Source organism: Syngnathus floridae, chromosome 20 (genome assembly GCF_059516105.1).
Source record: "Syngnathus floridae isolate MCC-2025c chromosome 20, RoL_Sflo_1.0, whole genome shotgun sequence".
In the NCBI taxonomy this organism is placed as follows: domain Eukaryota; kingdom Metazoa; phylum Chordata; class Actinopteri; order Syngnathiformes; family Syngnathidae; genus Syngnathus; species Syngnathus floridae.
The window spans coordinates 7,619,387-7,635,805 of record NC_142432.1 but is presented as its reverse complement, the minus strand read 5'-3'; the positions used below and the strand labels follow the sequence as shown (position 1 = coordinate 7,635,805).

Here is a 16,419-nt window from a genome sequence, read left to right as displayed (position 1 = left end):
TGACTTTTGCTGCCCGGTCCCTCCCTCCCTGCCTTGCTGTGCGCAGTCGATGCGGACTGGCCCGTGTCCAGGCCTTCATTGGAAAGTAATGCTCTTCACTGAACTGAGTTATGAGCATCTGTTTGTCACACACCGACGCCCTATCCCGCCTCTCCCAATCAAAGCGTACGGAGGGGGAGGGGGGGGGGGGCGATGGTGTGTGCAAACATCTGCCATTAGCCATTGATAATCCTCCACAAAAATCAACTTCATACGGGCGGCAGGCACCAAGGCCTGTGATCCCGTTTCTTTGATTGTGTTATTTTGATCAAATGAGAGAAATCAAGGACATGTTCCCTGCGCTTGTAGCCACATTTCAAAGGTTGGCATTGATGAAAAACTTTTTTCAAGTTTTAAACATTTTTCAACCTACGCCCCCCAAAAAATTGTCCAACTAGCTGCCTGCCTCACTTTTAAGTGATTCTAAAAAGCCAACTAATGCAAAGTGAGGCACTTGGCATCGAAGAAGCGCTACTCGTCTCGAGGAGAAGGAACAGTTGTTTGTGCGAGAGGCGGGTGGGCGCCCGGACCCCCCGAGTGCTGCTCAAATACTAGCCCCATGTGCGCGCGTGTGTTTGCGCGTGTGTGCGCTCGCCTATCTGGCATCCGCTTGGCGGCGGCAGAAGGCCCATAAACCGCCCTGTGTTAATTCTGCCGTAATTATCACGGGTGCCACATGTTCGGCAGGATGTCCGACCGCTGCAGAGCCACTCGGTGAGTTTGTGGGGCAAAATCCTCGTCGAGCCCGGGTGACAGTTGGCGACGGTGATTATGAGGGGGGGGGGGGGGGGGGGGGGGGTCCGCTTTTGATTATGGAGCCTTGCCCCACACATCTCATTTTCTCTGGTGGTCCTTTGTAATGATGTTTGGTGGCGCGCATGCTGCTGAATACGGCAACAATTCCCATGCTGGCCTTCTCTCTCGATGACATCATAAATATACAAAATGGAATCTGTAAGCATATCATTCAATTCAAATGTAGTGGACATGAAATTAGATGGAAATGAATAATAAAAATAACAGTTTATCAGGATTAAATGCTCACGTATTGAACTTCAAAGTTAAATACAACTGAATGTATCAAGAAAATGATTCATTTGATTTATTATTTCAAATGAATAGAAATGGATGTTATCACCAAGAAAATCTATTAAGAGTTAAAAAAATAATTTCTGGGAAATATTCTTTATTTTGATTTAGTTAATATACTTATAATATTTGAACGTATTTCAATCCACATTTCATTTTTGGGTGTAATTTTCCACAAATTGTCCCACTTGATAAGCCTTTGCATAAGTAATGTTGCTTCATGAGGCCAAATGATGATGCATCAACGTGAACAAGCCCCATCACATGAAAGCAGTAATGAGCATCTTGCTGATATTTATATGGAACATTAGCATAATCATCAGCGTGCCTTGCAGTCAGACTCGATAAGTGGTCCTCTCCGTCTGCTCCCTCGGGAGTTGGCGACTGAGAGCCATGAGCGGCCCCCTCTCGACGGGGCCCTCGCGTGCTTTGGCAGGACGGTGGCGTTTTCTCGCAGTCGACGTGGACACCTTTTGTATCCCCGCCACTCCTCCCCCCTCCATCTTGACTTTTCTCCCGGCTTTTGCGTCGTCCATCTGTCGATCTTCGTCGCATGTGCTCCACGCGACCAAATTTCTTGCATACTGCTAGCATAGACACTGGGCTATATTTTCTTGTTTACTTTTTAAAAAGTGGCCCAGATATTTTGCTCATTCACCTGTCCAGACACCCACTGTGGGTAACTGTATTTTTCAAAACTGATATTTGCTCCCCCTCCCACCCAGAAAATTGTACAACCTGTCTGTCATGTTAGCAAACATCTCCGGCCGCCTAATTCGATTCGTTAAGGACGTGCGACGGGTCGGCTGACGGATAAATCTGATGGAAATTAAGGCGCAATTAAACATTTCATCTGGGCTAATTGCTGGCGGCGGATTTGGCGCCATGCGACTATCAGCAAGCATAACACTTTTTAATGGGCCGCAGCTGTCTCGCGGGTTTGGCAATATTTATGCCACAATTTACGCAGAGAGACCGCGCGACGACTTTAGAGATGAAAGCGCGATTATGAGTGTAATGGCGTCATTCTCCGAGTGGCGTCTAAAGGTGGACGCAGGCTCGCAGTAATCATCCCCTGTCGTCCCTGCCAAGGAAGAAGCTTGGCAAACCGGGCCCAAATGTGGAAACAGCTTGGGAACAGATTGATGCAGAGGGATGAAAAAGGCTGAGAGTCTGCGTATGTGCTTTCCGTGCCCAAGCCAAAGCAAACATAAAGAACGCCCCCCCCCCCCCCCTCCCCACCTACAAATAACTACGCTCCCGCGGTGTCAAGTACTAGTTTGGCCAAACTTGCGAGGAATCCAGTGTTGCTATGGTTTTTATCACCTTGAGATAAGTGTTTAAGATTATTGTCACAAATACTTTTTAACGACCTTGTGGGATGTTCTTCCACTCTGTCCATGTTTTTGTCTTGTAAAGCGATCCCAGTGTGAAGATGAAAGTGTGTTGGTAGGACCATGTTGGCGTGCTGCAGGCTGCGTTGGCCTGCTGAGCTTTTAATGTAAATGCCTCGTGTTTGGCTGTGACTTCGTCATTCTTGGAACAGGCCAGCGCTACCCCACCGATGTACGCTCGGACCCGCTTTCAGGTGATGCCCAATATTAGCTCACCCCCAAGGCCCCAATGACCTTCATTGAAAGCCCCCTGTGGAGAATCTGGGACAATTACCTTTCCTGTGGTGGCGTTCTAAATGCAACATCATTAGTGATTCATTTAGAACATGTCCCAAATGAAATAATAAGCATCATAAAAAGCAACAAAAAAAAAAGAAAAAGGCGAAGGAGCATGACAAATTAGCGCCGACATTGTGGCCCTCCTGGTCATGAGGGGCATATGTCAAGCACAGGGGCGACAGACTCCACAGATGATCTCTAAGATGTCAATTAGTTGGAAATGAATATTAAATGTAAGAGTAAACTAGAGTAAAAAATCCCTAACAATTATGACGCTGATAGACAATAATTTGGGGAAAAATAATAAATTGACCATATTTGGACCGAGGTTTTCGCACACTCGCTGGTGTGGCGCCCTCTAGTGGCAAGTGAAAAATCCCCGAATTCAATTCAAGCACAAATTGTGCCTAATCTCAGGGTCGCTTACACTAATTGCGATGATTATAGAAGAATTTAAATTTCAAAAATTAAAGCACCATTGTTCGATGTCAAATGTCAAATTATGAACAGGTGTTGTGGTGTGTATATGTGTGTACTTGTGTTTGTGTGCCGATGCTTTAACACAGCCATCACATGCCCTGACTCCATGTGTGTGTTTGCTTTTTTTTTTTGACAAGTGTGTGTGTGAAGAAGAGTGTATTTGCAGAAGAATAGCACGGCTGCAGTGAGGAGTGTGTGTGGAGGGTGGTGGGGAGGGGAGGGGGGATCCTGAGGGAGGCCTAATGGTTCCACTCCTTCCTGCACAGAGATAAAGACTCATAATAAGCGTGTATGCTCACCATCTGGCCCCGCGCATGTGGCCCTTATGGAGACGCAAGCAGCGCAATCTGTAAACGATCAGGAGCCACGGCGCTCCCCCCGGAGAGGCCACCATGCAATCAAGGTGACAGATGGCGCCGTCCTCATCGAGGAGATCAAAATCACCTTCAATAAACTCTGACTGGAATGGGCACGGGCTCCTTCCAAAAAAAGTCACTTTGTCAGTCAAATGTCGCCTCCGCCTTAGCCACATTTTTTTTTTCCTCCGTTGACCAAAATGTGAAAATGCTTCAGTTGGCATGACGTGGGCGAGGGGCCTGCCAAGACAAGCCGCTCTGCCGGGGGTGGGTGGGGGACAACATGATGATACTAATGGGAGTAGGTGGTGGTCTGGCGAAAGGACATTGGATTTTTGGAGTCTTGTCAGGTCTCAGTGCAATGAGCCCAGGTGTCCTACTCAAGGCCCAGGGGCCAGATCTGGCCCACCACATTGTTTAATGCGGCCCATAATGTCGTTTTGAATACAATGGACTACGAGCACGCCCGCAGTTTGCCGGATGACTTTTCCGAGCATGTGACGGAGCAGCATGTTCGTCCTCCGCACCGTGCGCCTCTTCTTCCCTCGCCGCCGTGTTTGTGTCCTGAGCGCCGAACACTATTTCACACATCCCCTTCAACTGATGCGCAGCTTCTGTCAGTGACGCCAGGAAGAAGAAGAAGAAGAGAAAAAAAAACAGGCCTAACTCGCCCGCCCAAGCATTTTTTTTGCACCAGTGCAAAAGTTCAAAATGGAGCCACCATCTGCTCAATATAACGCTAATCTGGGCAGGGAGGGATGCCGCCATCCTCGTTGGGCCAAGTGCAAAACCAACCCGGGGTATCGCCACGCTTCTTCCTCAAAGTGCTAAAAACATTAACCATCAAAATGGCTTTCTGTACTAACTCTTCCTGTTATCTTTTAGCTAACAAAAAACAATATCTAATATTCCAGCCAAAATACTAAAAAAAGTGGAACACCTGTTGTGTATTGAAAAGAATGACGTAACTTTGCCTTAGGAATGCCTGATGGCTTAATGCTAACACACGATGAATAAGTATGAATTATATTAATTGATCGGTTTTCATATTAATTGATCGGTTTTCATTAATCCCAGGTTGTCGATTTGCACTGCCCTGTTCTGTCCACTGAAATTGACATGAACGTACCCTTGTACTCGCGTTGCAGACGTCATGTGACCACACCCAAAAAACAGGTAAGCTATGATGTGTCTCTAAAGCTGATGTTCTCAAAATGCAAACCTTAACGTTTTTAAAATAAGTTATATAACATTCCCCTTTACAATTTTTGGTTTCTGAAACACAAACCAGACAGACAAAGGCCTCCCTCCATGAAAATGCTGAAAATATAGATTGTAAAAAGGGCATGTTGAACTTTTCTTTCTGCCTGCACTTCCTTCATAACAATAATTCTGCTCTGGTCACTTTTATTGTATTTTTTACCCTTTGCCCGCCCCTCAACCACTCTTAAGCCCTCACTTAGTTAATTGCCACACTTATTTGATGAATTGGAGAAATTCCATTGTGCTCGACCACTGGTCTTTAATGACCGCTGCCTTTAATCTTTGAATATATATCTATTTTTTAAGAAGTACATGCTAAGCGGGTGCACTTAAACTGATAATTTGATCAATTACACTAATTACTTTCACAAGTTGACAACAATAAAGCGGCTTTTAGTTTCCAGCCGTTTTACAGCGTCGTCTTACTTGACTCTGAGGCCTTAAATCTGTGACCTAACGTGACAGTACCCCTGCAAGGACGACAGCGCTTCACTTAAGGTTAGAATAATACTACCTTAAAAAAAGGAGAAAAATAAAACCCCAAATTGGATTGCTTTTACTTTATTAGATTTGACTTAGCCTCTGTGTTAATGCAAAGACAGTGGTTGGTCACGGTACGAGAGGTTCTTTTTGGATGACTGATTTGATATCTTCAAGACAATTTACTTTAGCATAGCTACTCGCTAGCTATAGCTATGCTAACACTCTGTATAGCTCCTAATTCCTCCGTTGCTCCCCAATGACCTAACGTGTAGCGCTTTGAGTTTAAATCAAACGATTCACTTTGCCATTCTTTGTCAAGGCGGACGTTTTAATTTGAGCCTCACCTGATTGATATCAGTAATTTACGATGATTAGAAATAAAGCATCATAGTTCCCTTTATCCCCCCCAACCCCACCCCGAAGACAAGGGGATGGTCTTGATTAGACGTAAAGTGTCTTATTTGTGTTTTTCCAACCGAGTTGAGTGTTGTGTGCATGCGCTGGTGTCCACTCCATCCATGGCGTGGGCGCATATGATTGACAGCAGGCCTGTCCAGGGCGACAGGGCTTCTCGTCACGAGATGCGCGGGGACGGGCAGGCAGACGAAGTTCTGTCATGTCAGAGTTTACTGACACGCCTTATTGTCCGTCATGTGTTGGCAGATAAACCGGTCAAGGAGTTGCTCAGATCACATCTGTGGGTATGTTAGTTGCTCTTCTTATGCGGGATCGCGGTATGAAAACCTCTGCGGTGAAAACGCTTGGGTTGGTTCCAGTTGTCCTGTGACCCTAAAAATAAAAATTCACATATGGCTGTCATAGCTGCTCTGATGAACTGAGGCAGGTAAATGTGGGTTGGAGTGGGAATGGGACCCCCCCCGGCCAACCCCAAGGTCCCTGTGAACAGAGGGCCTGGACCCGGGGACTCTTGTCCCCTGTGAGCCCCCCCCCCCCCCCACCACCTCCCCCCACCCCAGTGCAGTGTGGTCCCAAGCCAGACGAATGTGCATAAGCAATGAGGCTATAGAGCGCTGAAGACCATGAACGCTCTGTTGTGTCATTAGCACGAATGCATTCATTTTAGTTTTGATGCTACAAAATGGCCATGGTTCAATATTGTGTCATTTGTTGACTGGGTTTACTGATTTTTGTCGAGCAAATTGCTCTGTATTAAGAATGTGACTGAGATTGAATGTCTGAATGTGTTGCTGCAGCGTTTGTGTTCAAATATCAGTTTAAATTCTTGATTGTTAGCATTAGCAACCAGACTTGATTTTTTTAGCTTGTTTTTTGTTCTTTTTTTCAAAAGTTGACAATTTTATGAATTGCCGCCCCTCTTCATCCTTTTTTTGCTACACTGTTAGCTAATGATAATGTAATGTTGGAGATAATACAGTGGAGAATAAATAGACTAAGTAAGACATTAGAAATCAGGGAATTGGTGACCAGCACTGGGCTGCTGCAGGCAGTCTTGAGATGTGTAATGATTGCTAATTGCCTTGTTAGTATGACAACTAAGCTGCATGTTTTTTTTTTTCCTCGACGTTTAAGGGCTAAATTAGCAGCAAACAAACAAGCGGAGGGGAACAAGTGAATAAGGATGTTTTAACACGAGCATCTGTGGGTACAGCTGCCGCCCGCTCTGACCATATTCCGCCTTTGTCTTTTCTCATTCTCGCTTTTCTTGTTGGGAATTGTATCTAGTGGATATAAAAAGTCTACACACCCCTGTTAAAATGTGATGTAAAGGCGGAATCATTTCTAAATCTGTAAATTTTTGTAGAATCAGAGAATGTGGTTGCAAAAGTGTGCACACCCTCATATAACAGACGATGTGGCTGTGTTTAGACTTAAGCAATCGCACTCACTTTCTTGTTAAATGGGTGTCGGCACACAATGGCTCAGATTAACCCTAAATGAAGTTCAGCTGTTCCACTAAAGCACTGAATCCAAATATTTTATAAGCAATGTATGAGGGACTGTATGTATCCCTTCTTCATCCCGAGATAAGTGTGTTTACCTCTGCAGCCACCTGCAGCTGCAGCGAAATGGGAGGGGGGCAGGGGGGGGGAGACATTGGCACTTTTGCCCCAATCAGCGTTTCCCATCAGGCTAAATGCTCCCCGGAGACGCGGATTATTACACGACACCGGTCCTCAGAGTGGATAAACGGACCTCGGTGTCGTGCGAGGCCCCCCCACTCCCACCACTAGAATCGGGTTGCGAAGACGGACAGCTCGGGGGCCGAGAGATGAAAGAGCCCCGCCGCCTTATTGACATTTTAATCAGAAACAGTTAGCGTGGAGTGCTTGTGTTTGCGGGCGGGAAACGGCGAGTAGCCTTTTGGAAAATATGCGAGGATTGAAATGCAGCCCTCGCTTGACACATCATTTACCTGCTGTCAAGCTACGTGCGGCTATTTGATCTAGAGGACTCCTTTGACACCCCCGACGCACCTCAACCCCCACCCCTTCCCTCGCTCACTGTATACAGACACACAATTCTATTCCAGTCCCATCTTTCAGGCTGTTGAATCATTAAATCGAGCTGGAGCTCCATTTTTTGTTTGTGCTGTTTTTAAACACTCAAATGATCTGCCTGAGGGAAATAATACATGTATATCGGAATTAATAGTTGTTTTGGAATGTTTCTTCGCTATGTATTTGAATCGGCATGGGCCAATTTTCTCATAATTAATCAAGCAAATGTACTCCACATGCTTTTATAGAATATTGTTTGTGCCTTATATTATCTTTTATGAGGTGGACATAAGCCTTGAATTACATGCATTTTTAAACATCTGACGCTGAAAGCGCAAATTAGCAAATCAAATGGCGTGAGTCAACGGCGACCACGTGTCACCATGCTATTTTTATTATTTTTTTGCAATTACTTATTACCTCCAGATTGACGTTACGTAATCTGTCAGAGGCGTGACAAACCAAATGCGGCGAGTGCAGTTGGAAGCTCAAGACGGTACAGTATGGTGCGACGAGAAGCCGTGCAATTAATGTTCCATTTATGACAGCTTTCATGTGCAAGGTAATTCACATAATAATAATAATAATAGAAGAAATAATAGTAATTTAAAAAAAATACAATGGAAAAAAATCGAGTAAAATCTGTTGACCAGTGTAATCAATTATTTGTCGATGAATCAATTAATCGTTGCGCCTCTGTGTAGGTTAGTGATAAATTACAGCAGCTGTTCTAATTTACGTTAAAAAAATCCAGTAAAATCTGTTGACCGATGTAATCGGTTATTTGCCGATGAATCGATTAATCGTTGCACCTCTGTGTAGGTTGTTGGTAGATTACAGCAGCTGTTTATGTCACAGCCATAAAGATCCTGCAAGTCTTTTGTCTGGTACCATTCACGGCTGCTCCTAGCTTTCATTTTCGCCTTTTATTCCCCACGTTGCGTTATGAATTATGTATCGTAACATCTTAGCGGTACCGGGCCACATTCCTGTTTCGTCACCGTCACCTCGGTTCACCTTTTGTTGTCTCTCCCTCGGGATTAGAACGTTTACAGATGAGGAATCCCAAGCATTTGAATTCCTTTTCAATTATTCATTGTTGAGTCTGTCGGACGTTGTTCGATTTTTTGTGTCGTTACTTTGAAAGCAAACTAAAAAGTGCCGTAATCCTCGTTTGGGAAACAATAATGGGAGGCGGGATGGCGCTTGCGTTCCCCGACCAGTCATAAATTGATCATCATCTGCCGGCTCGGAGCTGCAGGTAGGCGCTGACAGCTGCTTAATTTGGTTTGGTCACCGGGGCCGCGTCATCCCGTAACAGGTGCGTGCGCGCGGACCAAGGTCACCTAAACCTGCTGCCAAGTTAGCACGAAAACAGTCCCTCTCTGAATTTCCGGGCAGCTGTATTGGCTGCAATGGCAAATTTTCGATTCTTCTCACTTGATTGACTTTTTTCACATTTAAGCCAAACGGAGACGGCCGGGATTGCCAAAATCTAAAATCTTTGAGAATATGGAAGGGTAGCAAGCGGCGGATATTTATTCAAGCCAAGCTCCGTCCCCATTCCGCTTACTGCCCATCTGCCACGGAGCCCTCCGAAAGGTTACTCATTTGCATGTTTGGCGGTTAGAGCTTCTTCCGCTCATGACTGTTATTTGATCAATGAAGACGTCATCATTAGCGCGGCATTAAAACATCAACATTTCAAACTCTGTATAATTTTTTTGTAAATTAGGTCTTGAAAAGACAAAGCGATTGAGTGTAATTATACCGAGCGAGAATAAAAAAAAAAAAAAATCCTAATTTGTCATCTAAAAGATGATGGCCAGGCTGAAATTGATGTATTGTTGTGATGGTTAGCCATATGGCGCTGTCGGTCTCCCCCATCCAAAAATGTGTGATTACGGGGCTAGGTCAGCGCAACCTTTACCATTCCTCAAATGAATCTCTGTCTAATAACGAGAAGGACGACAACAAGGGAACGTGCCGATTTCGAGCTCTGCTAGGAATTGTTGTCAAATTAAACATACACCGAAGACAAATAACAGATTAATTACATTTCCTTTCAAAGGCAGTACTGTCTTTGGATTGTGAATTATTTTTACATGTTAGTTGTGTCATTTGCCTTTAGGCCGTATCAGTTCCATTAACCGTCCACGGTCGGATGGATCTTTAACCGCAAATTGAGATGACAACAGCAACAGAGACCCGTCTTTCAAAACGTCAACAAAATCCTCCCTGACAGCGCTTGAAAATTGACAAAATTGGAAAAAACGTACAGGCATGAGAAACTATATCGTTTAAGAATATACCCTGTGGTGTTTTCACTGAGTTTTTGTATTACCTGAACAATTACAGCAAAATCTGATTTGTAATTATTTGTCCCATCAGCGTTTAAATGCCCGCCTTGCAATAATTGCCACAGCTCAGGGCAACATTGTTTTAGATTGTAATCTCCGCTACTGTTTCCTGACACAAAGTTGACGCGTGATCGGCGTGGTGGAGATGACATGACGAAGGAGACGGTTTTGTGCTGGACTGACGGATGGTTGGCAAGTTTAAGCCCCCCCCCGCCTTTGTGGCCTCGGGACAGTCACCTGTCATCTCAGGTGAAAGCTCGTCGGAGCTGACGACTGCGACCAGCAGAGTGGATATGATGGGACGAGCGGAATGACAGTGACGCGACGTTGAGTTGCCTTTGTTAGCTGAAAGGCGGACATCTGAAGATCTGAGCTAAACCGAGTATCCATGGAGTGCTTGAACCGTCATAAAAAAAAGTCACTTCAACATTTAAAATCCATAAGTAGCAAATTTAAGAGGATGTTGAGATGCTAACTTTATTAGCCCTGAGAACCTCACTCCACGTTTTAAATTTCTTTGAATTTTTTCAGTCCGCCAAAAAAATCCCACGATTACCTTCAGCATGTGACGACTGATCCCATAAGAAAAGGAACAAGCGGGAGTTTAGTTTTAAGCTCAAAGGAAGCTTCGACGAGCTGCTTTGACGCGAGTTATGAGCACACATCTGACCACATAACCGAGAAGCCCGTCTGATGTGTCCTCGGGGGGTTCGAGATTTCACAACAACTACTTCCACGACAAACCGAGACCTGCCGCTCAGGGGGGAAAAAAAATGGGCACCTGACTGGGGAGCAGCAGCCAGGGCGGATTAGATTTCACTTGGCTCAAATATTCGGTGTACTGCGTAGCCATCTGAGTCCCGACGTGCTGATTCCTTTTCTTTGCGATGAGTCACTCCCGTCCACTTAACTCACAAGCAGGCCTCAGCACTCGTGTCTCGTATCAACTTGACTTTTGATGGACATGTGCTACTTCTGCACTTGGTAGCAACAGCAAAAAATAAAAAGTGTGCAACAGCGTGTGTTCCGCTACAAACGCTTTACCTTTTGCTACCTTTCATAATCACGCAATAAACGGCGTAAATTAACGAGCGTTGTTTCGAAATGCGCTCGTTAGCGGTCACCTCAAGGCACGCACTTAGCATCTCTTTAGTCTTCAATTTAGTGCCGCGAGCATCTTTCAATTCCCAAAATGCCTTTTTAAGTAGCGCTCTGTCGTGACCCCGCTGACTGACGGGCAACTCTCAACCTTTTTACCTCACATGGCTGTGTGTGTGTGTGTGTGTGTGTGTGTGTGTGTGTGTGTGTGTGTGTGTGTGTGTGTGTGTGTGTGTGTGTGTGTGTGTGTGTGTGTGTTGTTCTTTTGCCGCAGCCTCCGGCCAGTTTGTTTTGCCCGAGCTCGCAGCATACGGCATTTAACACTCTCATAATTAAGTGGCCGGAGCCAAATTACTCTGCCCAATCTCCGGCTTTCTGCTGGCACGCCGAGGTAGGAACACTTTATTAGAACCTCCCCGGCGTACGTAATAAAATCACCCAGCGTAAAAAATGAATGTATAGCAATCTGCTATGATAGCAAAATTCAAAATGGAGAGAAAGCAACGGCGTAAAGTAGACAGACCTTTATCGCCGTTTATCCTCGTCTTTTGGAGCCAACTGGGTGACGGATATTCCCCACCCAAAAGTCTCGGGCCCATCTGCTCGCACTAAGGCACAACATTTGTCAAAGTAGACTGGATAATGGTTTTGGCATCCTTGTTATAATCTCGGCATAATCTTCATTTGTCCACCCTTGGCATCGGGACACTTCTGGGTTTGGGAAAGTAGGCAAGGCGTATTAAGTGTCCTCGTTTTGCTTTCAGTTGCTCGAGTCGATGAGGAAACCGGTCATTTAAGTCCAATGTGGAGCAACCAAATATTTTTTTTTAGAAACGGTAAACAAAAAGTTGGTTTTAGTGATCGAATCTTTGCCCAGTGAAATAAATGAGAATCCATGACATCAGTCAGTTTTACGGATTTTCCAGGTGTCTTTTAAAAACCAACGCCAACGAGAGATTTTGTCTAATTGTTAGCAAATTTAATCCGCGCAGTCTAGACAGATGGGCAATGCCAAATTGTAAAGAACTTGTGTTTTCATCATAATGCGCGGGTGAAGTAAGGCGGCGAAGTTTATTCACCATAAAAACAGAATTCTAAGATCTTCTGTCGTATAACCCCGAAGAGATTCATCGGCGCCCCCACAAGCTAAAATTGAGCGTTGCACCGCCCCGGAGAATTTCCCGCCACACAGTTCATGCGAGTTAGAGCCTCGTCATCTCCTTCACAAAGTTATGGATCAATATAATCAAACGACCGGCAAGTGCAGAAACAGAGGAAAAGCTAACAAACAGGTCGAGCAAAGACAATACAGGACAAATGGCTCCCTCTAATGTGGGTCACACACACACGCGCGCACACGCGCACACGGTGTTCCCAGCTGTGTGGCCCAGTCAGCTGCGCCGCTTGCCAATGCCCGCCAACATCTGCTCCACAAAAACAATCTCCAGCTTTTAGCACTCAAATGGAGGTTACGCCATATGCCAGCAAGCCACTTAGTTGCAGCCAAGGGAGCTCGGGCCTTGGCTCGCCTTCACCGAGGTAAGAGTGAAGGAGAGCGGCAACGGGATGTGAAGGGGATGATCCACTTTTAGTTTACCTGTAGCTCTCTCGTACTTTCAGTCTGTCCATTTTTGCCCGACGCTCAGGTGTTTCCTTATTAAACATCTTAAATTTAGACCCCTCAGAGATCCGCGGGCGTATGGCACAACACTCGATCTTATCCCGCTAACGCTATTTCCAGATGTGCGCAATCTTCGAAACCAGGATCCGGATCGCTTTAACAACACTTTGCCTGATCGTGTGCATTTTAAAACCATTTAAACGAAATTAAAAGTGCAGATCGGGCTGGAGCCGCAAGGTGATAATGGATTTTTAATTAAATATGGGAGCCAAAGGTCCCAAAATGGAGCTTGCGGCTAACCAAGCAGCAGCCATTTTGTGGCGAGAGAGACCAGGTTTATTATTATGATCCTTTTGGCCTTGAGTCTTGACATTCCATTCACATTACATTGTCTTACTCGTTTTGTACGCGTGTACACCTGAAATCATTACTTTAGTATCCCATAATTTCCGTATGAAGCATTTTAGATGTGAATATCACATTTTTCGGTGTAAAAGCAGTTTATTTAAAGATTCTGACACGGAATATATCATCCGTATCTAATCCCGCTGAGCTCTTGTCCTTGCTCAGACTTCCTGGGGGAATAGACAAGGGAAGACGAACATGTACGCCCGCTCCGTGGTGGGTGGATCCGATGGGAAGTTCTGGGACGGCAGGTCGGGGCTGGCTTCTGCGGGGTCACGGTTTCACTTGTGGGTATTAATTTGGGACTCTGTGTGTGTGTGTGTGTGTGTGTGTGTGTGTGTGTGTGTGTGTGTGTGTGTGTGTGTGTGTGTGTGTGGGCGTGCGTGCGTGCATATGCGTTTGTGTGTGTGTTTGTCTGTGTGTGTTTGTCTGTGTGTGATGGCCGTGGTGCAAGACGACAAATCACCTTGACAGGGCCTCTGCTGTATATCACACTCTGATGATGCGATGCTTGAATGCTGATTAAAGTCTACCGGGAACTTAATTACAGTCATAGCACAAGCAGTATCAACGCTTCTTTAGTGCATGTATAAGCGGTGTTTTAAGTTTTATATCAGAAGAAGTTACTGTAAGGTTATGAAATGTAATGTAAAATGTGAAAATAACGACTATAATATAATAATGGCTAGTGAGTTAGCATAAAAAGCTTTTTTTTTCTTTTCTTTTTAGAACTGAGATAATTGAGTCTCTAACATGATATCCTGCTGCGACTTATTTCCCACTCGCTACCTTTATATGTATTTGATCCAACTACTTTTTTTTTTCGGTCCAAATTCACACTTCGTCAATTGAGCACCCGTGCCTTTGGCAGAGAGCCGCTGTCTATCTTTGAAGGCCTCCCACGTTTTGTTGTGACGATGCGTCCTCTGCCAAAAAGGCTGCAATCTAACAAAAAGCTGATTTTGTCAACCTATAGAACCCAACTTAAGTCTAAAAAAATAATTTTTGTTGTGACGATGCATCCTCTGCCAAAAAGGCTGCAATCTAACAAAAAGCTGATTTTGTCAACCTATAGAACCCAACTTAAGTCTAAAAAAATAATTTTATTATTTAAAACTTGATTTACATTACCTTCTAAAGCACAATTATCTTCCCAATCCACTTGCAATCCCTTGAACGGTCAGAGGAGGACAGTGTTCAAGTGGTAACCGGTCATGCAGGGCATGTTGTGTGCATCCTTGTTTGTATCATGTCAACCGCGTGCGCCTCTCCTATAGGTCAGCGATGCCCATGTGCGCTTTGCTCCCGTCTGCTGGTGGGCGTCTCCTAACTGTAGCGCTCATCGCAGTCAGCGGCCCAGACGAACCGGTAGAGGAATTATGCTAATGAGCAGCCTGATTATGCTAATGAGGCTTCAGTCGTCCGCTGCGATGATGCCGGGTTCGCATGACGACCAACACGGTCGCAACACGCCCGCTCGCTCTATGGTTCATCTTTAGAAGAAGATTTTGAGTTGTGTGCATCTGTTTTTCAAAGTTGCTAATTTTGTAGCCGCCAAGCGTGACATAATGTTGCATTCATATTTAGCATAAGACAAAGAGCCTCTTAAGTCCAGCACAGCTGCGCCGCCTCTTTCCTGGGGACGGCTTTTGGAGGCATTTTCACGACCCCTCTCGCGGGCCGGAGTGATGCGGCGACAAATGCGTTCCGTCAGCCCGGGCGAGCACATCTGGGCGAGAGGTCTCGTAAATACGTGCCAACAAAACTCTGATCCCGATCAGCGTGTGAAGGCGAAGATGTAATATTGAACGTCCAGATGGTTTCGAAGCAAAAGACAGACGCGGGGCGACGTGGCGGTTATCTTTAATTCATATCCGCTCAGCCTTTCCCGCCGCATTGTTAGGGACGCGCCGCTAATTTTGCAATAAACAAACTTACTTGGGTCAGCATCACTTTGGCCTTAAGAATTGGTTGCTGGTATCGGCAGTTTCCACGAGTACCGGATACCTCTCTACTGTGTATCGAAATAGCAACTGCATCTCTAGATTTTTTATTTTTTTATTTTTGCGATAGTAATATGAATGGCAGCTGCTTTTAGATGACGAAGCAACACATTGGCTTCCAGAATCCAATGCATCTGCTTCTCATAAGCATTTACAAAATGTATGTAAATGCCGTTGGCAGTGTTTGAAGTAATTGCTGCGGCGCCACTCTCCATCCTTTCCACAGAGCCTAGCATGGCCTCGATAATTAAGAAACGATTTTAAAATGCATTTCTAATTTTCTACCAGACCGAAAACCCGCGTCGGACAAAAAAAGCCGCACCCTCCCCTTGAATGGGGGCGACTCCCGGGCTTCCACTAAACTGGTCATGAATGCACAAACCATCTGTTTTTCTGGCCGTTTGTCAGCACGAGCGTGGCGGAGGCAGCTGTCGTGGCGGCCCCGCTTTGAATGATGGAGCGTGCAACCTTTGTTTGGCTCGCGCAGGAGATGCTCGCTTTGGCCGCAAATGTATCGAGCGGCCGCAGATAGACTTGGACGCCGCTCCGGGAAATCAAATCAACGATGGGGTTCAGATGGACAAAACGGGGAATCGGATAGAGCGGCCGGTGGAAGGTAGTTTCATTGTGTTGATGTGGTGGTCGTGGGGAGGGGAGGGGGGGAGGATATTGTGTGCTGGCCAATCTGTAGCTCAGTGGGTGAGGTTGTCAGGGATTGAGGCCAAAAATGAAGGCCAGGAGAGACAGGTGAGAGCAGCAGCAGAAGCATTTGCATTTTTATACTCCATTTTATTGGGGTTTCACGGCGCTGCCATGGACACCAACCAACCTGGGAGAGTCATCCTTGCTTATATCTGTATTAACTTTTTAGGAGCTACCATATGTTCCTTAATTTGATCCTGGGCTCTTGTTGCAGCATTTTGCTGTGAGGAACCTATTACATTATTGCTCACCTCAAACTGGTTTAATTTCAACAGTGATGCGTAGCCCTAGTTTCGGTCATGGTGGCCAGCATGACCTAATTGCATATATTTGTCGCGGCTGATTCACTTGACCGGAAGAGAGGGGC

At 45.5% G+C, this 16,419-nt stretch overlaps 1 long non-coding RNA gene across 1 annotated transcript in view; it reads left to right on the top strand.

The window, feature by feature from the left end:
* Nucleotides 1–16,419, top strand: part of LOC148381152 (uncharacterized) — a 33,170-nt gene that overhangs the window by 2,741 nt on the left and 14,010 nt on the right. The window contains exon 2 of the long non-coding RNA XR_015854601.1: nucleotides 4,715–4,813. This is a non-coding gene — a long non-coding RNA (uncharacterized LOC148381152). The remainder of the gene's footprint in view (nucleotides 1–4,714; nucleotides 4,814–16,419) is intronic.